The sequence below is a fragment of the Catharus ustulatus genome, chromosome 5 (assembly GCF_009819885.2).
Source record: "Catharus ustulatus isolate bCatUst1 chromosome 5, bCatUst1.pri.v2, whole genome shotgun sequence".
Lineage (NCBI taxonomy): Eukaryota > Metazoa > Chordata > Aves > Passeriformes > Turdidae > Catharus > Catharus ustulatus.
The window spans coordinates 32,680,182-32,689,341 of NC_046225.1; positions in this window are offsets into that span (position 1 = coordinate 32,680,182).

Genomic DNA, 9,160 nt, shown 5'->3' on the forward strand with positions numbered 1-9,160 from the left:
AACATAAATTAAATAACACAGATCCATTGAAGAAATTATGAACATTGTTTTAAAATTGCTCTGAAAATTGACCCCCCTCAGAAGACAGCAGCCGTGTGAGGTGATTAATATAATTTTGGTCCCCTATCTCTAGATGTCCTTTATGTAACCTTTACAGTCTTGTCTCTAAAAATTGCATGCTTTGAGAGAAGGCTGGGGGTGAAAGTAGGTTTATTGCTGATGTGCAATCTGTTATTTCTATTTTCCGCTGAAAATGTGATTAATGAAAATTTAGAGTTTTTACTAGAATATGAAAACCTTTAAAGTTCTCTCTTGTTTATATGTGGTGAGTATGTAGGAATTAGTTGAAGATATCCAACTGCCAGCAACCATCAACTGCATAATCTTAAACTATTCTCATTTGATTTTCCTGGGATTACATTTATACAGTGACGCTACACACCTACACACAGTCTGCATTCTTTGTAGAGAAATGAGTCTTGGCACTCTGTGTTAAAACTCAAGTTTGTGTTAAGTAGAAGTGCTGGTTTCTCCTTAAGTGTAGACTCATAGCTCCCTCAGCTTTTTACTTGATGGCTTGATATGCTTGGTGTTCTCTTTCAGGAGAATTAATTTGGATTTTCTTTCTTTATTCGGTTGATCCTTAAAAGCATAGTGTTTGCCTAGGTAGTCTAGTGTCTGAAAGGAGGACTTTTTTTTTTGGCAGCAGTGTTGCACTTGCCGACAATGAATTTTTTTTTATAAACTGCATTTTATATGTGTGTATGTATAGGAAAAAAAACAGTGCATACTATTGCAGCATCCACTTTCTTAGCTAGGATGTCTGCACTGGAAAAGAACCCAGTGCAGCATTATTTAAAGAATTTTTTTTCAGTGAAACTTACGCTAGAGTAGTGATGTTTAAAATGCTTTCTCAATAACTACCAAACTGTTTTGACATGCATTTGTTAATCTGCTGATACTGTTCCAGGAAGAATTTGCTACTTGTGCCAGGGTCAGTAGGTGTGGCAGAGATAAATTACCTAGATGCTGTTTTGAGGCTTTTCTCATAACTAGAGAAATAGGAGTCATTTTTTATTAGTTTTATTGAGTTTTGTGTAATAAATAAGATGCACTGATCTGTGGCTTTCTAAGAAAAGGTAGGCTGTGAGGCCCGGGATGTCATTTCTGCCTTTGTGTCTTTGATCAGAACCCAAGTAAAACACAGGAAATTGCACTGATACAAAGCAACCTTCCACATTAAGGCCCTATTTCCAACATCAGTGTAGAACTGAATTTGTTCTGGTTTGACAGTCCCAGGAACCTCATATAACCTTGATATGCATTTTGCTCTTAAGAAGAGATAGTGCTGTTGCTGCATTTCTTACTTGGGAGATGGATCCATTCCTCTGGTTGTCAATAGATAATGAGCCTCTGTATGCTGGTATATGTGTGTGTGTGATTTTTACATGAAACATTCTTTGGGCTGAGCAGCTCTCTTCCCTTCTCCTTTCTTGTACCTTTACCTTACAGTGACCATATGTTCTTCCTATCTGTCCTATCAGAATAAGTCAAACTTAAGAGGGACGGGTAGAATGGACACTTCTATATGCACTCTGCATCTTGTACAGTTTGTTTGGAGGTTTTGTTGTGTTTGGTTGTTTCTGGGTTTTTTTCTTTTAATGTAGATGTCTAAAAATGCTGCTTAAAATGAAGCGTGATCTACACCTTGATCTGGATTTTATTTTAGTTTTGTCACTGTGATTATCTTCTTATCACATTCTCCTCTTACAACATTCTGATCTGTTGTCAGTCTCGTCCAACACTGTAGTCTCAACTACTTGTGCTACGATGATTGTAGTTCGTTATTAAGGTAATAATCTGATCATCAATAACTCGCAGTAGTCCCTCTCCAAACTGATCCTTCCATGTCTTACAGCACATAGTTTATTCCTTCCCGTGCAGGTAGGTGGTTGATTCTACTCGATATTGCCTCTACCTTGCATTTTATTCCTTTCTGTATATTCTTCAGGATCTATAATCAGTTTTCTTATTTTGAGATGTGTTCTCAAGGTTTTATTAGGTCAGACTGATTACTTGTTTGTCCCTGCCACATTTCTCATGTTTGTAATGCTTCAGTCTGCTGGTGTAGTTCCTCATGAGACAGCTTCACTAGGTCTTGTTACTCAGTCAGTGGTATCAAATACTAGCTCTTTCATAACTACTAGCTATAGTATATAGCTATAGATGGATTATTCCTGAGCTCTGTTCTTTCTTGGCCATATAGTGGCACTGCAGACTCATATTTGTTTCAAGGTATTTATTAATTTGAAGAATCTTTGGCTTTTTGTGTCAATGAAAAAGTCTAATTCAGATTGACTTCTGTTCCGTTTGATTTTTCTTCTCCATCCTCCAATACAGTAATTTGTCAATCTTTGTTTCCTTTGCTTATTTTGGTTTGGGTTAGAGGACAGAATCTAGGTTTTCCTGGTTGCTCAAAAAATTTGTTTTGGTTTTATTTCTTACCCTTGCTGATAACACATTCTGAACAGTTAGTGTGTCTTGGGTAGCCTTTGAAATAAGTGAATACTTCACTCTGAGTAACGTTAGGGGAGAATTTGGCTGAAGAATTTTATTCAGGTTCTGGTACTGTGCTTTGAGAAAGTGTGTGCCGCCTTAGAGGACAAAAAGAAAACCTGTGAAATGCAACTTCCAGGAAAACCTGGGGTCCTGTTTCCTGTAGCTCCCTGAGAGGAGGTAGTAGCACACTGCAATGTTTAGGCTGAACAGCCCTGAAACTGGCAGAGGTCTTTCTGTCATGAAGACTGACCATAAAAGTTTCTAAAGAATGTTGAATTTTGGTTTATATTCAATTACAGTAAATTCACGAATACAAGCCGCACTGAGTATAAGCCGCATGGCTGGGTGTTGGCAAACATTTCGTTTTTTGTCCATAAATAAGCCGCACCCGAGTATAAGCCGCTCTGTGTTCGCAGCGAGGACCCGCGTGCAACAAAGTTACCAATTAGTAACAGAATCGCGGCAGGGCGGGGTTTACTGGCTCGGCTCGGGCCATGAGGGCTCGGGGCTGCCAACAGGGCTGGGTGGCCCAGCTCGGCGCTGCCGCTCGGCGGGGCCGCTCGGACCGGCTGCCGCCACCACTGGGCTCGGTCACCCCGGCCCGGCGCTGCCCCACGGCGGCAGGGGGCGCACAGAGCCCGCCGGCACCTGCGGCGGCGATGGGAGCCGGGGATGGAGCCTGCCTGCTCCTGTGGCGGCGGCACGCGGGGATGGGAGCCCCCCAAGCCACGGGGCCAAGCAGAGAGAGCTGCCCCTGCTTTCCCCGAGCCATGGGGCCAAGCAGAGAGAGCTGCCCCTGCTTTCCCCGAGCCGTGGGGCCAAGCAGAGAGAGCTGCCCCTGCTTTCCCCGAGCCGTGGGGCCAAGCGGAGAAAGCTGTCCCTGCCCCCCCCCGAGCCGCGGGGCCAGCAGAAAAGAGCTGCCCCTGCCTCCTCCGAGCCGCAGGGCCAGCAGAAGAGAGCTGCCCCTGCCTCCTCCGAGCTGCGAGGCCAGCAGAAGAGAGCTGCCCCTGCCTCCTCCGAGCCGCGGGGCCAGCAGAAAAGAGCTGCCCCTGCCTCCTCCGAGCCGCGAGGCCAGCAGAAGAGAGCTGCCCCTGCCTCCTCCGAGCCGCGGGGCCAAGCAGGAGGGAGCTGCCCCGCCTTCCCCACCCCCTGTGCTGCCTGTACAGAGCAGCTCCACCTGCCCTGCAACAGAGTATCAATTTGTAACAACCGCGTAAATGCAGGGTTTTACTGGCAGGAGCTCGACTTTGCAGTTTGCACTGACTTAGTTTGCACTCCCAGGGTTGAAAATGTCAGAAAATTATTCACATGTTGACCGCACCTGAATATTAGCCACTTTCACGGTATGAGAGCAAAATTTTGGTCAAAACAGTGCGGCTTGTATTCGTGAAATTACTGTAATGTTGGCAGAATTGCTGAGCTTCCTGAGAATTTGCATGCTATGCCTTAATCCATGTGAAGTTCAACTGGCAAGTCAGTCATAGTATTTAAGAAACAGAGATTTTGCCGAAATTCATGTCCTTATGGCTTATTTATTTATTGCTCTTGAATATGATTCAACAATTCATTCATGTTTTAAGTGCTTTGTTGACTACGAAAGGGTGCACTTTGCAGCTTTCCCTCTTCCCAGCACATACGTGCTTTTCCTCTTTCTCATGCCTCCCTTGTTCTTCAGATGCATAATTCTCCCTCCCTGTTAACTTCTTCCTGTTGCTTATATTAGCAGCTTTCTCACACAGATTCTCTTTGCTCCTTTGTAGAGCACAGCACCACTCATTTCCTTCCTCTCAAAGTGTTTTCTGTGTAGTCCTCAGAAACAATGGAAGGAGGCAGCACTTTAGTGCTCAGAAAGCTTGAAAGGAGTGTACCCAGACAGGACAAATTCAGACTCCTGTTCTTGGTCTGCATGTATATAGCCCTTTTCTCAATTGCTGCCTGAAAGCTGGATTGTTCATGTTTTTGTATAGTGCCCATAATATATTCATAGCATAACTCTTACTTTGTTATGATCTGATGAACACAAAGTTTTTGGTTTTTTATGTGCTGAAGACTTTGTCAGATAGAAATGGAGTGTGGCTCAGGACCAATGAAGGGAGGTAGGGAGGAGGAAAACTAAGAGCGTCTGTGGTTCTGACCAGACTGCAAACAGTAATCTTACAAGGCAGAGGGGTCTGTTGTTTAATTGAAATGACCTATTTAATGTATTATTTTTCTGTAAATCACATTTTTGCTACTTTTCATGTTTAACCAGTATGAATTCTCTATAAAAACATGCTGCTTTACAAAATACTGTTGAAGACCTGTACAGGACGAAGTACCTCCATGTTGTATATTATAGGCTCCCCAGGGAAGTGGGCACAGCACCAAACCTACCAGAGTTCAAGAAGTGTTTGGGTAATGCTCTCCAGCACGTGGTGTGACTCAGAGCTGTCCTGTGCAGGGTCAGGAATTGAACTTCGATGATAATAGTAGTTCCATTCCAGCTCAGAATATTCCATGATTACAACATTTGGTTGGGATGTTTCCATTCTGACATTTGCTCTTCAAGCAGTTGGCTTTCCAGAGTGGTGTGCATAGGCATTCTTTTTTGGTGTAGTTTTGGGTTTTACTCTTTTAATACTGCGTATGAAAACTGGCATGTCACACATTTAATGTCTTTGAAATCTCATGGGTCTTCTGTAATTCACTGAAGATTGTATCCAGTTCTTGGTTGCTTATACTGTAGAGCTACCTCAGTTAAGGAGTCAGTTGGATACATCCTGTTTCTTTTGATGTGGCATGTTAAGTGGGATGTAATATTGCCATTTCAGCTAGAATGCAGCAGTTTGCAAATTCTGATAGTTCCTGAGTAGCTGGAGTATTGTCTTTAGGCAGTTAGTATCACACTTTTCCAGTAAGGGATTGGACTAAGGCTGACAGAGGTCAGTAAGTGTCCTGTAAGTAAGTGACCTGGATCTGATGCAGACATTATTTTGGTGTCTTTGTAACTACTAGTCTTTTAAGTTTCTAATTACAGCCTTTGTTTTGCAAGATGTGTTTTTAATTTGAGTACAATGAGTTCTCCATAAAGTATGGCACGCTCTGCATCTTTTTAAATCATTGCTGACCTCTAAGCTGCTGGGATGTCACATTGCAGCGTTTGCTCTTAGTACTTTTTTAACCTTTTTTTTTAATTCACCTAAATATTGTTTGAATTTTTCATTTCAGGTTTAGGGTCATTGAGGTTTCTGAGTTTGCATTTTAACTGAAATCAGGAATTTCATTATGTTTATGCAGCATCAGCACAATCAGCCTTTATTCCTTTCATACTTGTAAACTTGCCCTTGGTTTCAGTGTTGTCCTCATAATTTTAATAGCTTTGGCTGAAATTTGCCTTTCAACTTCTGTATACTGCTAAAGAAATCTTTGCAACTGAATGCCTCCTGATGTGCTGATGCTATTCCTCTTTGCATCTCCTGCTAGTCTGAGTGTCACAAACAATTTCCCTGTGTTGAAGTGCACTAATGCTGTATGCACAAGCTGCCCTTGATACTTAGGATGGACTTGTCTTGGGCATAGTTTCATGTGCAGCAGTTGGTGTCTTTGAACAACAAGGAGACATTTTCTCTTGAGGGTGCATCTCAGTATCAGACAGATTGAAAGAAAATGTTGATCCTGTCCTAGCTTGTACTGTTAGAATTCTTAATTCTTCATGCAAGTCACAGGTGCCTGAGGAGCTTTCTCATGCAACCTGTACTGCAGTATTAACTTGCTGATTATTTCCTTAAAACAATCTTTCATACTGTGTACTGGTTGTCCTGATAAGATGTTCCTAAAGGAATAATTGTTGTGTTTGGTATATGAAGTAGCCCAATTTGCAACTGTTTCTGCTGCAGATAAATGATAGACCTTCCTTAGTCCAATTGGCAAAGACAAACTATGAAGTGCATAATAATCTAGGTATGTAGTTGACATTCTCAACACTTTATATTGTGAAGTGAATAAACTTGCTTATTTCTGAACAGTGGAAAGCCAATAATGCTGTGGATTTACATAAGATTTCTAAAAGCAAAAGTTATGCTCCTTTTTATTAGGATAATCTACCTTTAATTCCTGCTTCCTGATATTGCAGCTATTATTCAATTGTTTAGATCTAACACTGTTTGATTATGATGTAGACCTGTATCATATTTTCCTCTAGTGAGCCATCCCAATGGTTTAATGATTTGCTACATACCTTTATCACAGCAGAAGTCCCAGTTCAGTTAATTCTGGAGCACCTGGAGCTCTAAGATGAGAGGGTCCTGCCCTCCGACCCAATGGGCATTTCTGAAAGTTGCCATTTGGTGCGGGTCACTCCAAGAAGGCATGATGATTGAAGCAGGAGCTCCTTCATATTTCCGATGCTCTGAAAGTGTGCGTAAGTAAAAGGCAGACATAAATAAATGAGAAGAATGCAAATTGCTGACCTGCTGAAAGCGGTCGCTTTGCCCCTTCTTCCAAATGAGCTGCTTGACAGTAGTTCAAGCTCCTGTGGCATGATGGGCTGAAGGCTCTCTTGTGGGCTGTCCCACTTCCAGTTGGATCCCTGCCTGCCTTGTGTCCTTGTGGAGACAAGGGCATAAAGCTGACTTAGCTAGCCATCAGTGATATTCTTTTGATTATATTCACCTAGGATAGTCAAGTAAATTGCTGTTGCTGTTGTTTGAAGTTTCGGGGTTGTAGGTTAATGTTTTATACATTATTTAACTGCTTTTTTGCGTCTTCAGCTATATGTCTTGCAGTCTTGGTCGATTTAGCCTATACCAATATTTGTTTCACATCTAAACTTTCATTGCACTGTACCAGCACAATCTGTCCTTCCTTTCAGTCTGTCCTCACTGTTTACCTTAATTTACTACATCCAATTTGTATGCTTAATTTAGACTGGACACCCTGTGAAAAAAGCAATATACATTTATAAAATTATATCAGTGGATAACTCTTAGCTTTTTTCTTTCTCAAAGCATGCTCTGCATTTTCAAGGTTGCCAAAAACCAAAAAAAAACCACAAAAAACAACCCAGTTCTCTGCAGATTTCTTAAATTATAGATGCACACTTAGTTTAAAAAACATTGCTTGCTCCGTGAAGGTCACCTTTTTTTTCTGAAGTATTATTTTATAAATGAAATGTGCTGGGATTTTAGAAACATGGAATTGGCCAGATGTACCAAATCAATACTTTCACGAAACTGCTAAAAATACATACTTGCAGAATACTGCATGTTGATATCATAGCATTTATTCTTATTAGAATAAATTGGATTTTTCAAAGATGAAAGTTATTGACCTCTTCATACGTACTTACGAAAGAAAAATAGTGATAAATTGACTAAGACTGATATTTGTATAATGGTCTGGAGAATTTGAACAAATTGAATGCTTACTTCAATCTTCAACTTTTGCCCAGCACAAAAAAAATGACCTTAGTTCTTCCAGCTTTTTGTTACAAAATGGCATATTTCATTCCAAGGAGAAAAATGTACAAGGAAGAGCATTGGTCCAAACCATGGAACAGACATCATGCTAATTTCACCTTCATTCAGCAATCTTTAGGTATACTCACATTCTTGCCAAACAACAAACATGCAGAACATGTGTAATACACACAAATAAATTCTTGAAAGCAGTCGGTTTTTCAGGACAGGCTGAAAGTAACTCTTTCCCTAGCCATTAGTGCTAGAAACATCAGTCAGATGAGATTAGATATTTCTATTTTACATGTCTCATTTCTTGTCATAAATGAGTGATAAATTTAACTCAAACTAATACAAAGAACAAAATACAATTCAAAAAACAAGGCATAAAAATACTATGAGAAAATTACTACTTAAAATTATGTCATAAGAATTAATACCTGAAGAAAACGGGTCTGGAATCTTGTTCTTTAAAATCAAATTACCTGTATTCGTAATGAGAACTTGTATTTTTAAGTTGACAGGCTGATTCTGCCTGCTGATCATTACTTTGAGCTGGTTTTGGGTCTCCCTTTCATCTAAGATGTGGTAAGTAATAAGCCATCTACACATATTTCCAGATGTGTAGGGGGCTGGGGCAAACAAGGCTTGAGGCAAGCACAGTATATTTGGCGTGTTCATGGTCTCCTCTGACTGTAATGTACAGTGCAGGTGTTGCTAAGACCTGTTCCCCTGGGATCCAGGTTAAGGACATCATTGGGAAACTTCCCAGCCTTGAACTGCTCCCTATTACTGCTGTTCCATGTGGGTGCTGATGGAGCTGCAATGTGTAGTCCAAGGACAATCAAAAGAGACTTCTGGGCCTTGGCATGGTTGGTAAGGAATCTGGAGCACAGGTGATTCTTTCCTCTATCTTTCCAGTTTCAGGCAGCTACATGGGATGAAACAGACAGGACCACACCATTAAAACATGACTGGTGCTACTAATAACTTTGGATTTTTCGATAATGGGGTGTCAGATGGGATTCACATTTCTCAAAGGGGGAAGAGCTCATGAGCTAGTGGGACTCAGTGGCAGAGCTTCAAGCTAGACTTGAAGGGGGAGGAGGATAATACTAGGACCGCATGTGACAAGATGTGGGATATTACGCCGAGTTTAGAGGGAC